We start from the raw sequence: 20907 nt of genomic DNA, 5'->3' as shown, positions 1-20907 counted from the left end.
CGGGTCTTTGTTTTTTTTTGTGTGTGTGTGTACACATTTAGTTTTATTGTAACAAAGCAACTTGTACACTTTTAACGTTTCAAACTGAGCATCATCTTTCCTTTCCAGTGAAACAGAAAGAAAAATATAACACTAAACAGGAACAAAATTACAATAGAGAATGTCAATTGCAAATAAGATCCTACAGGTTCTGCTGATTCTCCCATCGAGTGGCAGGGCTCAAGTCATCATTAGGAGAGAATTTTATTTTAAAAGTGTCATCTTAAACTGCAAGGATGTCCGTTAAACATCACAATTAAACATGCCAAAGGAGAAGCCATGTTGTCAAAATGCCCACTTAACCCACCCAAACATCTCAAACCCACCCTTTGCTGACCTTCTATAACCCCATTTTTTTAAGTTTTTCTTTTCTTTTTTTAAACAAGAGAAAGTAGACAGATGTTGGTAAATGCTAACTGTCCATATTCACATAGAGACACAGTGTAATCTCTGAGCCCAATATACAGAGAAAGGAGGAAAAAAGCTAGAATTCTATGCACTACTACACAGGGGCCTAGCACCCTCCAGCTTCCAGCAGAGCTAAGGGAGCAGAAGGTTTTTCTTTTTTCCCACAGAGCATGGTGGTGTTGATTCCGTAAAGTTTTTGTTGAGACAGGAAGGGATAAAAATGAATCTGGAACAGAAAGGGGTAGAGATTCTTTTCCCACTGAATTCTGCTCAAGGTATTTCCCCCCAAAATAAGTTGTGAGCCATGGTATAAAGGAGAAAAGAGACCTCAAACACAGGGCAACTGAGCACAAGAGGAGAAGGAGGAAAAAAAAAAAAAGACTGCAACTTGCTCCCAGGGACTGGAGAAAATTAAAAAAGGAAGGTTGGAATCCATCAGTGTTCCATTAGTCATCTTCTCCTTCATCTTCCTTCATCCTTATCCCCTTCTTCATCAATATCTTCCAGTCCTTCTTCCTCTTCATCATCATCATCATCTTCTTCTCCTTCCCCTTCCTCATCATCCATGTCCGGAACCAAGTGGTACTGTAATGGATTTGGCCAAATATCATCTTTGATGACCTCTCCTAACTCATCTGCACCTGCATCAGAATGATCAGTAAACCAGGTGAAGAAGCTTTCTGGTTCCTCATGCTGTCTCTTCCTGCTGGCTTTATTCTGCGTTTGACTTGCACGTTTTGTCAGATCCTTTCCGGATTTCCATTTGATTTCAGTGGACTTTGAAGATGGATCACCACTCTCATTCAGATGAAATTCTTTGGAGAGAACTTTAGTTTCGAAGTAAGGGTTTTCATCAAAATAAAAATCTATTCTGTAACCTGATTTACTATCTTCAAATTCTGTCACTTCGACTCTTGTCAAATAATGCAGCACCTCTTCATCCTCCTCCCCAAGCAGTGCAGACACTTGTGGATGGTGAACAAATGTTGTTACCCCAAAATTTGGGATTTTGGCGATCAATTCCGACCTCTTCTGAAAAAATGGTTGGCGGAGTTTGTTATATTTCTGTTCTACTTTCAAAATCTCCTCACTGGCTTGTTCGTTAAGTCTGTCTATTTCATTTTGTACTTCATCAATATGTTCAACTGCTTCTTGCTGTTCTTCTTCTTCCTTCGGCAAGTTCGGAGAAGCAGACGTTTCCTCTGGCCTGGAGGCAGGAGTCCGTCTCAGTTTCTTCGGTTTCGTTGCTTGGGGTGGAAGTGAAAACTGGTGTTTGGGGGCCATGCTGGGAGAAAAGCCAAGAATCCACCCAAGGGAAGAAGCTCGTACCGGGAGCTCTGAGAACTCTGCACTGGGCCTTTGTTGCTGTGCACAGGCTTTCTCTAGTTGTGGTGAGCAGGGGCTACTCTTCATTGCGGAGCTCGGGTCCTAGACACACAGGCTTCAGTAGTTGTGGCACATGGGCTCAGTAGTTGTGGCTCTTGGGCTCTAGAGCGCAGGCTCAGTAGTTGTGGCACACAGTCTTAGTTGCTCCGCAGCATGTGGGATCTTCCCGGATCAGGGATGGAACCCATGTCCCCTGCATTGGCAGGTGGATCCTCAACCACTGCACCACCAGGGAAGCCCTGTGGGAGAGTTTTTAAACTACAGATTCTAGTTCATCTCTAGTGATTGGTCTGTTCAAATTATCTGTTTCTTTTTGATTCAGTGAATGCAATCCCTCCCAAAATTCCATGGTATTTTCCCCCCAAATAGAGCAAATCCTCCTAATATCTGTGGGGAACCACAAAGGACCCCAAATAGCCAAAGAAACCCTGAAAAAAGAGAACGGGCTGGAGGCATCTCCCTCCCTGACGTCACACTCTGCTGAGAAGCTACAGTCACCAAAACAGTGTGGAACTGGCTCAAAACGGGCACAGGGACCAGAGGAACAGGACAGAGAGACCAGAATTCAACCCACACGGACGGGGTCGGTGAATTTATGACACAGGGACCAAGGACACACCAAGGAGCACGACACTCCCCACGATAAATGGTGCTGGGAAAACTGGACGCCCCATAACTCATGCTGGCTACCCTGCACACAAACCTGACCAAAAACCCAGCTTTCCATGCCAAGCCCTCCCTCGCTCACACGAAGACGGACCCCCTCAACGGTCAGTCGCCCACAGGAAGCTTCTCCCCACTTTTCCTCACCGTCTCTTCACCTTTTCCTCAGGCATCACCTGGGTCCTCAGGAAACCTAGTTCCCTAGTCAGCGTGGACGCAGCCCCACTTTGTCCTGAAGCCGAAACCCCAGCGAGTCCTAAGGAGACGGAGACCGAGCTCCTCTCAGCAGAGACGCTGAGCCGGGCGTCCTACCTGAAGGCCCCCGCCCCCGCCCCCGCGCCTGAGGAGGCTCAACTCCTCTCAGCTGCCCTCACAATCGAGTTCGCAGGGAACGAGCATGCGCTGTGGGTCAGAGAGGCGAACTCGGCGCCACCCTGTGGTCAGTGCAGGAAGTGCAGGCCGCGCCTCCCTCACAGGTCACTGGAGGCAGCGTGCCCTACTGACAGGACTGCTGAATCCATTAAACTGGACATTCAAACTAAAATGGAGTCTCTATCCCAAAAGTTTTCTAAAAGTAGTTAAGGAACAATTAATTGGAAACCATTTGGAATGAAGTGAATGTAGATGCAAACTTTACAACTGATACCAAATTCACTCAAAGTTATTCAGAGGCAAATTTTATTTTAGTTTCTAATTTATGTTTGGCTGCGTTGGGTCTTCGTTGCTGCATGTGGGCTTTCTCTAGTTGCGTCGAGCGGGGCTACTCTTCGTTGCGGTGCACGGGCTTCTCATTGCGGTGGCTTCTCTTGCGGGCGAGCACGGGCTCTAGGCGCGCAGGCTTCAGTAGTTGTGCCGCGCAGGCTTGGTTGCTCTGCGGCATGTGGGAGCTTCCCGGACCAGGGCTCGAGCCCGTGTCCCCTGCATGGGCAGGCGGACTCTTAACCACTGCGTCACCAGGGAAGTCCCCACAGACAAATTTTAAATACAAAACTATTCAAGGGGCTTCCCTGGTGGTGCAGTGGTTGAGAATCTGCCTGCTAATGCAGGGGACACGGGTTCGAGCCCTGGTCTGGGAAGATCCCACATGCCGCGGAGCAACTAGGCCCGTGAGCCACAACTACTGAGCCTGCGCCTCTGGAGCCTGTGCTACGCAACAAGAGAGGCCGCGATAGTGAGAGGCCCGCACACCGCGATGAAGACTGGCCCCCGCTTGCCACAACTAGAGAAAGCCTTCGCACAGAAACGAAGACCCAACACGGCCAAAAATAAATAAATTAATTAATCAATTAAAACAAAAAAGCTGTCTCTCAAATTTAACTTCCAGAATATATTCAGGAAAAACGCATACGCCCATTTTGGCCAACCAAAGAAGCGGGCAATGCAAATCAACACTACAAAGAGGTATCACTTCGAATCAGAAAAAAGGACCATCCTCACAAAGGGTAAAAACCAGATATGCAGGACAAGGAGAGGAGAAAAGGGAGCCTTGTTACGCTGAAGGGGGGAATGTAAATTGCCAACGGCCACTCTGGAGAAGTGTGCTGTGTTTCCTAAAACATCTAAAAAACAGAGCTACAAAGCATAGGGCGCTTCCACTCATGGGCCTATATGTTGGAAAAACCGAAAATCCACAGAACGCAGGCACCCCGTTTACTGCTGCTATGTTGACAACAGCCTCGACTTGGGTACAGCTTAATAGTCCTTGGAAGGAAAAAATGGTGAAAGAAAATTTGGTACTTAAGGACAACGGAATATTACTCAGCCCTGAAATCAATGAAATGAGGCCAGTCGCAGCAACTCAGGGGGACTTATGTATGGTCATTGAGAGTGAAATAAGTTAGACAGCAAGAGAAACTTATCATAAGATATCACTTATAAAGGGAATCTAAAAATCGCCAACCATGAACTGAATTACAAACAGAACACCATCACACATTTACAAAACACACTTATGGCTGCTTAAGGGGAAAAGCGTGGTGCGGTGATGCATAAACCAGGAGGTTGAAATTGGCACAGATACCGTTCCATACGCCAATAATGTAATCGCCAAGACATACTCATTGTTCAAGGAACTGGACTCAGCACCCTCTATTCACAGAAAAAACATCTATCTGACTACTAGAAACTAGCAAAGTGATTGAGTTATACATATATATACATTCTTTTTTTATATTCTTTTCCGTTTATATTCTTTTCCGTTATGGTTTATCATAGTATACTGGATATAGTTCCCTGTGCTATACAGTAGGGCCTTGTTTATCCATTCCATGTTTAATAGTTTACATCTGTTAACCCCAACCTCCCATTCCATCCCTCCCCCAACCTCCTCCCCCTTGGCAGCCACAAGTCTGTTCTCTATGTCCATGAGTCTGTTTCTGTTTCATAGGTATGTTCATTTGTGTCATATTTTAGATTCCACATAGAAGTGATATCATATGGTATTTGTCTTTCTCTTTCTGACTTATTTCACTTAGTATGATAATCTCTAGTTGCATCCATGTTGCTGCAAATGGCATTATTTTGTTCTTTTTTATGGCTGAGTACTAGTGCATTGTATACATGTACCACATCTTCTTTATCCATTCATCTGTCAGTGGACACTTAGGTTGTTTCCCTGTCTTGGCTATTGTGAATAGTGCTGCTGTGAATATAGGGGTGCATGTATCTCTTTGGATTAGAGTTTTGTCTGGGTATATGCCCAGGAGTGGGATTGCTGGATCATATGGTAATTCAATTTTGAATTTTTTAAGGAACCTCCATACTGTTCTCCAAAGTGGCTGTACCAATTTACATTCCCACCAACAGTGTAAGAGGGTTCCCTTTTCTCCACATCCTCTCCAGCATTTGTTATTTGGAGAGTTTTTCATGATGGCCATTCTGACCAGTGTGAGATGGTACCTTATTGTAGTTTTGATGTTCATTTCTCTAATAATTAGTGATTTTGAGCATCTTTTCATGTGCCTATTAGCTATTTGTATTTCTTCTTTGAAGAAATGTCTTTTTAGGTCTTCTGCCCCTGTTTTGATTGGTTCATTTATTTTTTTGTTGTTGAGTTGTATGAGCTGTTCATATATTTTGGAAATCAAGCCCTTCTCGGTTGCGTTGTTTGCAAATATTTTCTCCCGTTTTGTAGGTCGTCTTTTCGTTTTGTTAATGGTTTCCTTTGCTGTGCAAAAGCTTGTATCTTTGATTAGGTCCCATTTGTTTATTTTTGCTTTTATTCCTATTGCCTTGGGAGACTGAGCTAAGAAAACATTGGTACAATTTATGTCAGAGAATGTTTTGCCTGTGTTCTCTTCTAGGAATTTTATGGTGTCACGTCTTCTGTTTAAGTCTTGAAGCCATTTTGAGTTTATTTTTGTGTATGGTGAGAGGGTGTGTTTTCAATTCATTGATTTACATGCAACTGTCCAACTTTCCCAGCACCACTTGCTGAAGAGACTTTTTCCCTTTGTATATTCTTGCCTTTTTTGTCAAAAACTAATTGACTATAGGTGTGTGGGTTAATTTCTGCGCTCTCTGTTCTGCTCCATTGATCCATATGTCTGTTTTTGTGCCAATACCATGCTGTTTTGATTACTATAGCTTTGTAGTATTGTCTTAAGTCTGGGAGACCTATGCCTGTTGCTTTGTTCTTTTTCTTCAGGATTGCTTTGGCAATTCTGGGTGTTTTATGGTTCCATATAAATTTTAGGATTATTTGTTCTAGTTCTGTGAAAAATGTCATGGGTCATTTGATAGGGATTGCATTACATCTGTAGATTGCTTTGGGTAGTGTAGTCATTTTAACAATATAAATTCTTCCAATCCAAGAGCATGGGCTATCTTTCCATTTCTTTGAATCATCTTCAGTTTCCTTTACCGTTGTACAGCTCTCAGCATACAAGTCTTGCACCTCCTTGGTCAGATTTATTCCTAAGTATTTTATTTTTGGAGGTGCATTTTTTTTCAATATTTCTTTATTTGGCTGCGCCGGGTCTTGGCTGCCACGTGCGGGATCTTCATTGCTGCGTGCAGGATCTTTAGTTGCGGCATGTGGGATCATTAGTTGCGGCATGCGGGATCTTTATTTGCGGCATTCGCACTCTTACTTGTGGCATGTGAGACCTAGTTCCCTGACCAGGGATGGAACCCGGGCCCCCTGCATTGGGATTGTGGAGTCTTAGCCACTGGACCACCAGGGAAGTCCTGAGGGTGTGATTTTGGAAAGTATCGTTTATTTTACATTCCCTTTCTGATATTTCATTGTTGGTGTAAAGAAATGCAACCGATTTCTGTATGTTAATCTTGTATCCTGCTACGTTTCTGAATTCACTGATCAGTTCTCGTAGTTTTTGTGTGGAGTCTTTAGGGTTTTCTACATATAGAGTCATGTCATCTGCATATAATGATGATATTATCTCTTCCAATTTGGATACCTTTTATTTCTTTTTCTTGTCTGATTGCTGTGGCTAGGACTTCCAATACTATGTTGAATAGAAGAGGTGGAAGTGGGTATCCTTGTCTTATTCCAGAGTTTAGCGGGAGGGCTTTCAACTTTTCACCATTGAGTATTATATTGGCTCTGGGTTTGTCATAAATAGCTTTTATTATGTTGAGATGTATTCCCTCTATACCCACTTTGGTAAGACTGTTTATCATGAATGGATGTTGAATTTTGTCAAGTGTTTTTTCTGCATCTATTGAGATGATCAAGTGGTTTTTGACTTTTGTTTATGTGGTGTATCACATTGATTGATTTGCATATGTTGAACCATCCTTATGAACCTGGGATGAATCCCACTTGCTTGTGGTGTATGATCTTTTTTATGTGTTGTTGGATCCAGTTTGCTATATTTGGTTGAGAATTTTTGCATCTATACTCATCAAAGATATTGGCCTGTAATTTTCTTTTTTGGTGGTGTCTTTGTCTGGTTTTGGTATCAGGGTGATGGTGGCTTCATAGAATGTCTTTGGGAGTGTTCCCTTCTCTTCAGTTTTTTGGAAGAGTTTGAGAAGGATCAGTATAAGTTCTTCTTCGTATGTTTGGTAGAATTTGCCTATGAAGCCATCTGGTCCTGGACTTTTGTTTGTGGGGGAGTTTTTTTAAAAATAAATTTATTTATTTTATTTACTTTATTTTTGGCTGCGCCGGGTCTTTGTTTTTTTGTGTGTGTGTGTGTACACATTTAGTTTTATTGTAACAAAGCAACTTGTACACTTTTAACGTTTCAAACTGAGCATCATCTTTCCTTTCCAGTGAAACAGAAAGAAAAATATAACACTAAACAGGAACAAAATTACAATAGAGAATGTCAATTGCAAATAAGATCCTACAGGTTCTGCTGATTCTCCCATCGAGTGGCAGGGCTCAAGTCATCATTAGGAGAGAATTTTATTTTAAAAGTGTCATCTTAAACTGCAAGGATGTCCGTTAAACATCACAATTAAACATGCCAAAGGAGAAGCCATGTTGTCAAAATGCCCACTTAACCCACCCAAACATCTCAAACCCACCCTTTGCTGACCTTCTATAACCCCATTTTTTTAAGTTTTTCTTTTCTTTTTTTAAACAAGAGAAAGTAGACAGATAGATGTTGGTAAATGCTAACTGTCCATATTCACATAGAGACACAGTGTAATCTCTGAGCCCAATATACAGAGAAAGGAGGAAAAAAGCTAGAATTCTATGCACTACTACACAGGGGCCTAGCACCCTCCAGCTTCCAGCAGAGCTAAGGGAGCAGAAGGTTTTTCTTTTTTCCCACAGAGCATGGTGGTGTTGATTCCGTAAAGTTTTTGTTGAGACAGGAAGGGATAAAAATGAATCTGGAACAGAAAGGGGGTAGAGATTCTTTTCCCACTGAATTCTGCTCAAGGTATTTCCCCCCAAAATAAGTTGTGAGCCATGGTATAAAGGAGAAAAGAGACCTCAAACACAGGGCAACTGAGCACAAGAGGAGAAGGAGGAAAAAAAAAAAAAAAGACTGCAACTTGCTCCCAGGGACTGGAGAAAATTAAAAAAGGAAGGTTGGAATCCATCAGTGTTCCATTAGTCATCTTCTCCTTCATCTTCCTTCATCCTTATCCCCTTCTTCATCAATATCTTCCAGTCCTTCTTCCTCTTCATCATCATCATCATCTTCTTCTCCTTCCCCTTCCTCATCATCCATGTCCGGAACCAAGTGGTACTGTAATGGATTTGGCCAAATATCATCTTTGATGACCTCTCCTAACTCATCTGCACCTGCATCAGAATGATCAGTAAACCAGGTGAAGAAGCTTTCTGGTTCCTCATGCTGTCTCTTCCTGCTGGCTTTATTCTGCGTTTGACTTGCACGTTTTGTCAGATCCTTTCCGGATTTCCATTTGATTTCAGTGGACTTTGAAGATGGATCACCACTCTCATTCAGATGAAATTCTTTGGAGAGAACTTTAGTTTCGAAGTAAGGGTTTTCATCAAAATAAAAATCTATTCTGTAACCTGATTTACTATCTTCAAATTCTGTCACTTCGACTCTTGTCAAATAATGCAGCACCTCTTCATCCTCCTCCCCAAGCAGTGCAGACACTTGTGGATGGTGAACAAATGTTGTTACCCCAAAATTTGGGATTTTGGCGATCAATTCCGACCTCTTCTGAAAAAATGGTTGGCGGAGTTTGTTATATTTCTGTTCTACTTTCAAAATCTCCTCACTGGCTTGTTCGTTAAGTCTGTCTATTTCATTTTGTACTTCATCAATATGTTCAACTGCTTCTTGCTGTTCTTCTTCTTCCTTCGGCAAGTTCGGAGAAGCAGACGTTTCCTCTGGCCTGGAGGCAGGAGTCCGTCTCAGTTTCTTCGGTTTCGTTGCTTGGGGTGGAAGTGAAAACTGGTGTTTGGGGGCCATGCTGGGAGAAAAGCCAAGAATCCACCCAAGGGAAGAAGCTCGTACCGGGAGCTCTGAGAACTCTGCACTGGGCCTTTGTTGCTGTGCACAGGCTTTCTCTAGTTGTGGTGAGCAGGGGCTACTCTTCATTGCGGAGCTCGGGTCCTAGACACACAGGCTTCAGTAGTTGTGGCACATGGGCTCAGTAGTTGTGGCTCTTGGGCTCTAGAGCGCAGGCTCAGTAGTTGTGGCACACAGTCTTAGTTGCTCCGCAGCATGTGGGATCTTCCCGGATCAGGGATGGAACCCATGTCCCCTGCATTGGCAGGTGGATCCTCAACCACTGCACCACCAGGGAAGCCCTGTGGGAGAGTTTTTAAACTACAGATTCTAGTTCATCTCTAGTGATTGGTCTGTTCAAATTATCTGTTTCTTTTTGATTCAGTGAATGCAATCCCTCCCAAAATTCCATGGTATTTTCCCCCCAAATAGAGCAAATCCTCCTAATATCTGTGGGGAACCACAAAGGACCCCAAATAGCCAAAGAAACCCTGAAAAAAGAGAACGGGCTGGAGGCATCTCCCTCCCTGACGTCACACTCTGCTGAGAAGCTACAGTCACCAAAACAGTGTGGAACTGGCTCAAAACGGGCACAGGGACCAGAGGAACAGGACAGAGAGACCAGAATTCAACCCACACGGACGGGGTCGGTGAATTTATGACACAGGGACCAAGGACACACCAAGGAGCACGACACTCCCCACGATAAATGGTGCTGGGAAAACTGGACGCCCCATAACTCACGCTGGCTACCCTGCACACAAACCTGACCAAAAACCCAGCTTTCCACGCCAAGCCCTCCCTCGCTCACACGAAGACGGACCCCCTCAACGGTCAGTCGCCCACAGGAAGCTTCTCCCCACTTTTCCTCACCGTCTCTTCACCTTTTCCTCAGGCATCACCTGGGTCCTCAGGAAACCTAGTTCCCTAGTCAGCATGGACGCAGCCCCACTTTGTCCTGAAGCCGAAACCCCAGCGAGTCCTAAGGAGACGGAGACCGAGCTCCTCTCAGCAGAGACGCTGAGCCGGGCGTCCTACCTGAAGGCCCCCGCCCCCGCCCCCGCGCCTGAGGAGGCTCAACTCCTCTCAGCTGCCCTCACAATCGAGTTCGCAGGGAACGAGCATGCGCTGTGGGTCAGAGAGGCGAACTCGGCGCCACCCTGTGGTCAGTGCAGGAAGTGCAGGCCGCGCCTCCCTCACAGGTCACTGGAGGCAGCGTGCCCTACTGACAGGACTGCTGAATCCATTAAACTGGACATTCAAACTAAAATGGAGTCTCTATCCCAAAAGTTTTCTAAAAGTAGTTAAGGAACAATTAATTGGAAACCATTTGGAATGAAGTGAATGTAGATGCAAACTTTACAACTGATACCAAATTCACTCAAAGTTATTCAGAGGCAAATTTTATTTTAGTTTCTAATTTATGTTTGGCTGCGTTGGGTCTTCGTTGCTGCATGTGGGCTTTCTCTAGTTGCGTCGAACGGGGCTACTCTTCGTTGCGGTGCACGGGCTTCTCATTGCGGTGGCTTCTCTTGCGGGCGAGCACGGGCTCTAGGCGCGCAGGCTTCAGTAGTTGTGCCGCGCAGGCTTGGTTGCTCTGCGGCATGTGGGAGCTTCCCGGACCAGGGCTCGAGCCCGTGTCCCCTGCATGGGCAGGCGGACTCTTAACCACTGCGTCACCAGGGAAGTCCCCACAGACAAATTTTAAATACAAAACTATTCAAGGGGCTTCCCTGGTGGTGCAGTGGTTGAGAATCTGCCTGCTAATGCAGGGGACACGGGTTCGAGCCCTGGTCTGGGAAGATCCCACATGCCGCGGAGCAACTAGGCCCGTGAGCCACAACTACTGAGCCTGCGCCTCTGGAGCCTGTGCTACGCAACAAGAGAGGCCGCGATAGCGAGAGGCCCGCACACCGCGATGAAGACTGGCCCCCGCTTGCCACAACTAGAGAAAGCCTTCGCACAGAAACGAAGACCCAACACGGCCAAAAATAAATTAATTAATTAATCAATTAAAACAAAAAAGCTGTCTCTCAAATTTAACTTCCAGAATATATTCAGGAAAAACGCATACGCCCATTTTGGCCAACCAAAGAAGCGGGCAATGCAAATCAACACTACAAAGAGGTATCACTTCGAATCAGAAAAAAGGACCATCCTCACAAAGGGTAAAAACCAGATATGCAGGACAAGGAGAGGAGAAAAGGGAGCCTTGTTACGCTGAAGGGGGGAATGTAAATTGCCAACGGCCACTCTGGAGAAGTGTGCTGTGTTTCCTAAAACATCTAAAAAACAGAGCTACAAAGCATAGGGCGCTTCCACTCATGGGCCTATATGTTGGAAAAACCGAAAATCCACAGAACGCAGGCACCCCGTTTACTGCTGCTATGTTGACAACAGCCTCGACTTGGGTACAGCTTAATAGTCCTTGGAAGGAAAAAATGGTGAAAGAAAATTTGGTACTTAAGGACAACGGAATATTACTCAGCCCTGAAATCAATGAAATGAGGCCAGTCGCAGCAACTCAGGGGGACTTATGTATGGTCATTGAGAGTGAAATAAGTTAGACAGCAAGAGAAACTTATCATAAGATATCACTTATAAAGGGAATCTAAAAATCGCCAACCATGAACTGAATTACAAACAGAACACCATCACACATTTACAAAACACACTTATGGCTGCTTAAGGGGAAAAGCGTGGTGCGGTGATACATAAACCAGGAGGTTGAAATTGGCACAGATACCGTTCCATACGCCAATAATGTAATCGCCAAGACATACTCATTGTTCAAGGAACTGGACTCAGCACCCTCTATTCACAGAAAAAACATCTATCTGACTACTAGAAACTAGCAAAGTGATTGAGTTATACATATATATACATTCTTTTTTTATATTCTTTTCCGTTTATATTCTTTTCCGTTATGGTTTATCATAGTATACTGGATATAGTTCCCTGTGCTATACAGTAGGGCCTTGTTTATCCATTCCATGTTTAATAGTTTACATCTGTTAACCCCAACCTCCCATTCCATCCCTCCCCCAACCTCCTCCCCCTTGGCAGCCACAAGTCTGTTCTCTATGTCCATGAGTCTGTTTCTGTTTCATAGGTATGTTCATTTGTGTCATATTTTAGATTCCACATAGAAGTGATATCATATGGTATTTGTCTTTCTCTTTCTGACTTATTTCACTTAGTATGATAATCTCTAGTTGCATCCATGTTGCTGCAAATGGCATTATTTTGTTCTTTTTTATGGCTGAGTACTAGTGCATTGTATACATGTACCACATCTTCTTTATCCATTCATCTGTCAGTGGACACTTAGGTTGTTTCCCTGTCTTGGCTATTGTGAATAGTGCTGCTGTGAATATAGGGGTGCATGTATCTCTTTGGATTAGAGTTTTGTCTGGGTATATGCCCAGGAGTGGAATTGCTGGATCATATGGTAATTCAATTTTGAATTTTTTAAGGAACCTCCATACTGTTCTCCAAAGTGGCTGTACCAATTTACATTCCCACCAACAGTGTAAGAGGGTTCCCTTTTCTCCACATCCTCTCCAGCATTTGTTATTTGGAGAGTTTTTCATGATGGCCATTCTGACCAGTGTGAGATGGTACCTTATTGTAGTTTTGATGTTCATTTCTCTAATAATTAGTGATTTTGAGCATCTTTTCATGTGCCTATTAGCTATTTGTATTTCTTCTTTGAAGAAATGTCTTTTTAGGTCTTCTGCCCCTGTTTTGATTGGTTCATTTATTTTTTTGTTGTTGAGTTGTATGAGCTGTTCATATATTTTGGAAATCAAGCCCTTCTCGGTTGCGTTGTTTGCAAATATTTTCTCCCGTTTTGTAGGTCGTCTTTTCGTTTTGTTAATGGTTTCCTTTGCTGTGCAAAAGCTTGTATCTTTGATTAGGTCCCATTTGTTTATTTTTGCTTTTATTCCTATTGCCTTGGGAGACTGAGCTAAGAAAACATTGGTACAATTTATGTCAGAGAATGTTTTGCCTGTGTTCTCTTCTAGGAATTTTATGGTGTCACGTCTTCTGTTTAAGTCTTGAAGCCATTTTGAGTTTATTTTTGTGTATGGTGAGAGGGTGTGTTTTCAATTCATTGATTTACATGCAACTGTCCAACTTTCCCAGCACCACTTGCTGAAGAGACTTTTTCCCTTTGTATATTCTTGCCTTTTTTGTCAAAAACTAATTGACTATAGGTGTGTGGGTTAATTTCTGCGCTCTCTGTTCTGCTCCATTGATCCATATGTCTGTTTTTGTGCCAATACCATGCTGTTTTGATTACTATAGCTTTGTAGTATTGTCTTAAGTCTGGGAGACCTATGCCTGTTGCTTTGTTCTTTTTCTTCAGGATTGCTTTGGCAATTCTGGGTGTTTTATGGTTCCATATAAATTTTAGGATTATTTGTTCTAGTTCTGTGAAAAATGTCATGGGTCATTTGATAGGGATTGCATTACATCTGTAGATTGCTTTGGGTAGTGTAGTCATTTTAACAATATAAATTCTTCCAATCCAAGAGCATGGGCTATCTTTCCATTTCTTTGAATCATCTTCAGTTTCCTTTACCGTTGTACAGCTCTCAGCATACAAGTCTTGCACCTCCTTGGTCAGATTTATTCCTAAGTATTTTATTTTTGGAGGTGCATTTTTTTTCAATATTTCTTTATTTGGCTGCGCCGGGTCTTGGCTGCCACGTGCGGGATCTTCATTGCTGCGTGCAGGATCTTTAGTTGCGGCATGTGGGATCATTAGTTGCGGCATGCGGGATCTTTATTTGCGGCATTCGCACTCTTACTTGTGGCATGTGAGACCTAGTTCCCTGACCAGGGATGGAACCCGGGCCCCCTGCATTGGGATTGTGGAGTCTTAGCCACTGGACCACCAGGGAAGTCCTGAGGGTGTGATTTTGGAAAGTATCGTTTATTTTACATTCCCTTTCTGATATTTCATTGTTGGTGTAAAGAAATGCAACCGATTTCTGTATGTTAATCTTGTATCCTGCTACGTTTCTGAATTCACTGATCAGTTCTCGTAGTTTTTGTGTGGAGTCTTTAGGGTTTTCTACATATAGAGTCATGTCATCTGCATATAATGATGATATTATCTCTTCCAATTTGGATACCTTTTATTTCTTTTTCTTGTCTGATTGCTGTGGCTAGGACTTCCAATACTATGTTGAATAGAAGAGGTGGAAGTGGGTATCCTTGTCTTATTCCAGAGTTTAGTGGGAGGGCTTTCAACTTTTCACCATTGAGTATTATATTGGCTCTGGGTTTGTCATAAATAGCTTTTATTATGTTGAGATGTATTCCCTCTATACCCACTTTGGTAAGACTGTTTATCATGAATGGATGTTGAATTTTGTCAAGTGTTTTTTCTGCATCTATTGAGATGATCAAGTGGTTTTTGACTTTTGTTTATGTGGTGTATCACATTGATTGATTTGCATATGTTGAACCATCCTTATGAACCTGGGATGAATCCCACTTGCTTGTGGTGTATGATCTTTTTTATGTGTTGTTGGATCCAGTTTGCTATATTTGGTTGAGAATTTTTGCATCTATACTCATCAAAGATATTGGCCTGTAATTTTCTTTTTTGGTGGTGTCTTTGTCTGGTTTTGGTATCAGGGTGATGGTGGCTTCATAGAATGTCTTTGGGAGTGTTCCCTTCTCTTCAGTTTTTTGGAAGAGTTTGAGAAGGATCAGTATAAGTTCTTCTTCGTATGTTTGGTAGAATTTGCCTATGAAGCCATCTGGTCCTGGACTTTTGTTTGTGGGGGAGTTTTTTTAAAAATAAATTTATTTATTTTATTTACTTTATTTTTGGCTGCGCCGGGTCTTTGTTTTTTTGTGTGTGTGTGTGTACACATTTAGTTTTATTGTAACAAAGCAACTTGTACACTTTTAACGTTTCAAACTGAGCATCATCTTTCCTTTCCAGTGAAACAGAAAGAAAAATATAACACTAAACAGGAACAAAATTACAATAGAGAATGTCAATTGCAAATAAGATCCTACAGGTTCTGCTGATTCTCCCATCGAGTGGCAGGGCTCAAGTCATCATTAGGAGAGAATTTTATTTTAAAAGTGTCATCTTAAACTGCAAGGATGTCCGTTAAACATCACAATTAAACATGCCAAAGGAGAAGCCATGTTGTCAAAATGCCCACTTAACCCACCCAAACATCTCAAACCCACCCTTTGCTGACCTTCTATAACCCCATTTTTTTAAGTTTTTCTTTTCTTTTTTTAAACAAGAGAAAGTAGACAGATAGATGTTGGTAAATGCTAACTGTCCATATTCACATAGAGACACAGTGTAATCTCTGAGCCCAATATACAGAGAAAGGAGGAAAAAAGCTAGAATTCTATGCACTACTACACAGGGGCCTAGCACCCTCCAGCTTCCAGCAGAGCTAAGGGAGCAGAAGGTTTTTCTTTTTTCCCACAGAGCATGGTGGTGTTGATTCCGTAAAGTTTTTGTTGAGACAGGAAGGGATAAAAATGAATCTGGAACAGAAAGGGGGTAGAGATTCTTTTCCCACTGAATTCTGCTCAAGGTATTTCCCCCCAAAATAAGTTGTGAGCCATGGTATAAAGGAGAAAAGAGACCTCAAACACAGGGCAACTGAGCACAAGAGGAGAAGGAGGAAAAAAAAAAAAAAAGACTGCAACTTGCTCCCAGGGACTGGAGAAAATTAAAAAAGGAAGGTTGGAATCCATCAGTGTTCCATTAGTCATCTTCTCCTTCATCTTCCTTCATCCTTATCCCCTTCTTCATCAATATCTTCCAGTCCTTCTTCCTCTTCATCATCATCATCATCTTCTTCTCCTTCCCCTTCCTCATCATCCATGTCCGGAACCAAGTGGTACTGTAATGGATTTGGCCAAATATCATCTTTGATGACCTCTCCTAACTCATCTGCACCTGCATCAGAATGATCAGTAAACCAGGTGAAGAAGCTTTCTGGTTCCTCATGCTGTCTCTTCCTGCTGGCTTTATTCTGCGTTTGACTTGCACGTTTTGTCAGATCCTTTCCGGATTTCCATTTGATTTCAGTGGACTTTGAAGATGGATCACCACTCTCATTCAGATGAAATTCTTTGGAGAGAACTTTAGTTTCGAAGTAAGGGTTTTCATCAAAATAAAAATCTATTCTGTAACCTGATTTACTATCTTCAAATTCTGTCACTTCGACTCTTGTCAAATAATGCAGCACCTCTTCATCCTCCTCCCCAAGCAGTGCAGACACTTGTGGATGGTGAACAAATGTTGTTACCCCAAAATTTGGGATTTTGGCGATCAATTCCGACCTCTTCTGAAAAAATGGTTGGCGGAGTTTGTTATATTTCTGTTCTACTTTCAAAATCTCCTCACTGGCTTGTTCGTTAAGTCTGTCTATTTCATTTTGTACTTCATCAATATGTTCAACTGCTTCTTGCTGTTCTTCTTCTTCCTTCGGCAAGTTCGGAGAAGCAGACGTTTCCTCTGGCCTGGAGGCAGGAGTCCGTCTCAGTTTCTTCGGTTTCGTTGCTTGGGGTGGAAGTGAAAACTGGTGTTTGGGGGCCATGCTGGGAGAAAAGCCAAGAATCCACCCAAGGGAAGAAGCTCGTACCGGGAGCTCTGAGAACTCTGCACTGGGCCTTTGTTGCTGTGCACAGGCTTTCTCTAGTTGTGGTGAGCAGGGGCTACTCTTCATTGCGGAGCTCGGGTCCTAGACACACAGGCTTCAGTAGTTGTGGCACATGGGCTCAGTAGTTGTGGCTCTTGGGCTCTAGAGCGCAGGCTCAGTAGTTGTGGCACACAGTCTTAGTTGCTCCGCAGCATGTGGGATCTTCCCGGATCAGGGATGGAACCCATGTCCCCTGCATTGGCAGGTGGATCCTCAACCACTGCACCACCAGGGAAGCCCTGTGGGAGAGTTTTTAAACTACAGATTCTAGTTCATCTCTAGTGATTGGTCTGTTCAAATTATCTGTTTCTTTTTGATTCAGTGAATGCAATCCCTCCCAAAATTCCATGGTATTTTCCCCCCAAATAGAGCAAATCCTCCTAATATCTGTGGGGAACCACAAAGGACCCCAAATAGCCAAAGAAACCCTGAAAAAAGAGAACGGGCTGGAGGCATCTCCCTCCCTGACGTCACACTCTGCTGAGAAGCTACAGTCACCAAAACAGTGTGGAACTGGCTCAAAACGGGCACAGGGACCAGAGGAACAGGACAGAGAGACCAGAATTCAACCCACACGGACGGGGTCGGTGAATTTATGACACAGGGACCAAGGACACACCAAGGAGCACGACACTCCCCACGATAAATGGTGCTGGGAAAACTGGACGCCCCATAACTCATGCTGGCTACCCTGCACACAAACCTGACCAAAAACCCAGCTTTCCATGCCAAGCCCTCCCTCGCTCACACGAAGACGGACCCCCTCAACGGTCAGTCGCCCACAGGAAGCTTCTCCCCACTTTTCCTCACCGTCTCTTCACCTTTTCCTCAGGCATCACCTGGGTCCTCAGGAAACCTAGTTCCCTAGTCAGCGTGGACGCAGCCCCACTTTGTCCTGAAGCCGAAACCCCAGCGAGTCCTAAGGAGACGGAGACCGAGCTCCTCTCAGCAGAGACGCTGAGCCGGGCGTCCTACCTGAAGGCCCCCGCCCCCGCCCCCGCGCCTGAGGAGGCTCAACTCCTCTCAGCTGCCCTCACAATCGAGTTCGCAGGGAACGAGCATGCGCTGTGGGTCAGAGAGGCGAACTCGGCGCCACCCTGTGGTCAGTGCAGGAAGTGCAGGCCGCGCCTCCCTCACAGGTCACTGGAGGCAGCGTGCCCTACTGACAGGACTGCTGAATCCATTAAACTGGACATTCAAACTAAAATGGAGTCTCTATCCCAAAAGTTTTCTAAAAGTAGTTAAGGAACAATTAATTGGAAACCATTTGGAATGAAGTGAATGTAGATGCAAACTTTACAACTGATACCAAATTCACTCAAAGTTATTCAGAGGCAAATTTTATTTTAGTTTCTAATTTATGTTTGGCTGCGTTGGGTCTTCGTTGCTGCATGTGGGCTTTCTCTAGTTGCGTCGAGCGGGGCTACTCTTCGTTGCGGTGCACGGGCTTCTCATTGCGGTGGCTTCTCTTGCGGGCGAGCACGGGCTCTAGGCGCGCAGGCTTCAGTAGTTGTGCCGCGCAGGCTTGGTTGCTCTGCGGCATGTGGGAGCTTCCCGGACCAGGGCTCGAGCCCGTGTCCCCTGCATGGGCAGGCGGACTCTTAACCACTGCGTCACCAGGGAAGTCCCCACAGACAAATTTTAAATACAAAACTATTCAAGGGGCTTCCCTGGTGGTGCAGTGGTTGAGAATCTGCCTGCTAATGCAGGGGACACGGGTTCGAGCCCTGGTCTGGGAAGATCCCACATGCCGCGGAGCAACTAGGCCCGTGAGCCACAACTACTGAGCCTGCGCCTCTGGAGCCTGTGCTACGCAACAAGAGAGGCCGCGATAGCGAGAGGCCCGCACACCGCGATGAAGACTGGCCCCCGCTTGCCACAACTAGAGAAAGCCTTCGCACAGAAACGAAGACCCAACACGGCCAAAAATAAATTAATTAATTAATCAATTAAAACAAAAAAGCTGTCTCTCAAATTTAACTTCCAGAATATATTCAGGAAAAACGCATACGCCCGTTTTGGCCAACCAAAGAAGCGGGCAATGCAAATCAACACTACAAAGAGGTATCACTTCGAATCAGAAAAAAGGACCATCCTCACAAAGGGTAAAAACCAGATATGCAGGACAAGGAGAGGAGAAAAGGGAGCCTTGTTACGCTGAAGGGGGGAATGTAAATTGCCAACGGCCACTCTGGAGAAGTGTGCTGTGTTTCCTAAAACATCTAAAAAACAGAGCTACAAAGCATAGGGCGCTTCCACTCATGGGCCTATATGTTGGAAAAACCAAAAATCCACAGAACGCAGGCACCCCGTTTACTGCTGCTATGTTGACAACAGCCTCGACTTGGGTACAGCTTAATAGTCCTTGGAAGGAAAAAATGGTGAAAGAAAATTTGGTACTTAAGGACAACGGAATATTACTCAGCCCTGAAATCAATGAAATGAGGCCAGTCGCAGCAACTCAGGGGGACTTATGTATGGTCATTGAGAGTGAAATAAGTTAGACAGCAAGAGAAACTTATCATAAGATATCACTTATAAAGGGAATCTAAAAATCGCCAACCATGAACTGAATTACAAACAGAACACCATCACACATTTACAAAACACACTTATGGCTGCTTAAGGGGAAAAGCGTGGTGCGGTGATGCATAAACCAGGAGGTTGAAATTGGCACAGATACCGTTCCATACGCCAATAATGTAATCGCCAAGACATACTCATTGTTCAAGGAACTGGACTCAGCACCCTCTATTCACAGAAAAAACATCTATCTGACTACTAGAAACTAGCAAAGTGATTGAGTTATACATATATATACATTCTTTTTTTATATTCTTTTCCGTTTATATTCTTTTCCGTTATGGTTTATCATAGTATACTGGATATAGTTCCCTGTGCTATACAGTAGGGCCTTGTTTATCCATTCCATGTTTAATAGTTTACATCTGTTAACCCCAACCTCCCATTCCATCCCTCCCCCAACCTCCTCCCCCTTGGCAGCCACAAGTCTGTTCTCTATGTCCATGAGTCTGTTTCTGTTTCATAGGTATGTTCATTTGTGTCATATTTTAGATTCCACATAGAAGTGATATCATATGGTATTTGTCTTTCTCTTTCTGACTTATTTCACTTAGTATGATAATCTCTAGTTGCATCCATGTTGCTGCAAATGGCATTATTTTGTTCTTTTTTATGGCTGAGTACTAGTGCATTGTATACATGTACCACATCTTCTTTATCCATTCATCTGTCAGTGGACACTTAGGTTGTTTCCCTGTCTTGGCTATTGTGAATAGTGCTGCTGTGAATATAGGGGTGCATGTATCTCTTTGGATTAGAGTTTTGTCTGGGTATATGCCCAGGAGTGGGATTGCTGGATCATATGGTAATTCAATTTTGAATTTTTTAAGGAACCTCCATACTGTTCTCCAAAGTGGCTGTACCAATTTACATTCCCACCAACAGTGTAAGAGGGTTCCCTTTTCTCCACATCCTCTCCAGCATTTGTTATTTGGAGAGTTTTTCATGATGGCCATTCTCACCAGTGTGAGATGGTACCTTATTGTAGTTTTGATGTTCATTTCTCTAATAATTAGTGATTTTGAGCATCTTTTCATGTGCCTATTAGCTATTTGTATTTCTTCTTTGAAGAAATGTCTTTTTAGGTCTTCTGCCCCTGTTTTGATTGGTTCATTTATTTTTTTGTTGTTGAGTTGTATGAGCTGTTCATATATTTTGGAAATCAAGCCCTTCTCGGTTGCGTTGTTTGCAAATATTTTCTCCTGTTTTGTAGGTCGTCTTTT

General features: G+C 43.6%; 3 pseudogenes across 3 annotated transcripts; all 3 read right to left on the bottom strand.

The window, feature by feature from the left end:
* Positions 1-849: 849 nt before the first annotated feature.
* On the bottom strand, positions 850-1765 carry LOC309652297 (protein SET pseudogene; annotated as a pseudogene). Its single transcript has one exon. The product of its transcript is annotated as a protein SET pseudogene (transcript).
* Positions 1766-8452: 6687 nt separating this feature from the next.
* On the bottom strand, positions 8453-9399 carry LOC309652055 (protein SET pseudogene; annotated as a pseudogene). Its single transcript has one exon. The product of its transcript is annotated as a protein SET pseudogene (transcript).
* A 6690-nt stretch (positions 9400-16089) lies between these two features.
* LOC309652056 (protein SET pseudogene) lies at positions 16090-17033 on the bottom strand (annotated as a pseudogene). Its single transcript has one exon. The product of its transcript is annotated as a protein SET pseudogene (transcript).
* Between the last annotated feature and the right edge of the window lie 3874 nt (positions 17034-20907).

Source organism: Balaenoptera physalus (assembly GCF_965194825.1).
Source record: "Balaenoptera physalus genome assembly, chromosome: X".
Taxonomy (NCBI): Eukaryota; Metazoa; Chordata; class Mammalia; order Artiodactyla; family Balaenopteridae; genus Balaenoptera; species Balaenoptera physalus.
Note: the sequence above shows the minus strand (reverse complement) of the source record. Positions and strands in the feature narration are given on the sequence as shown.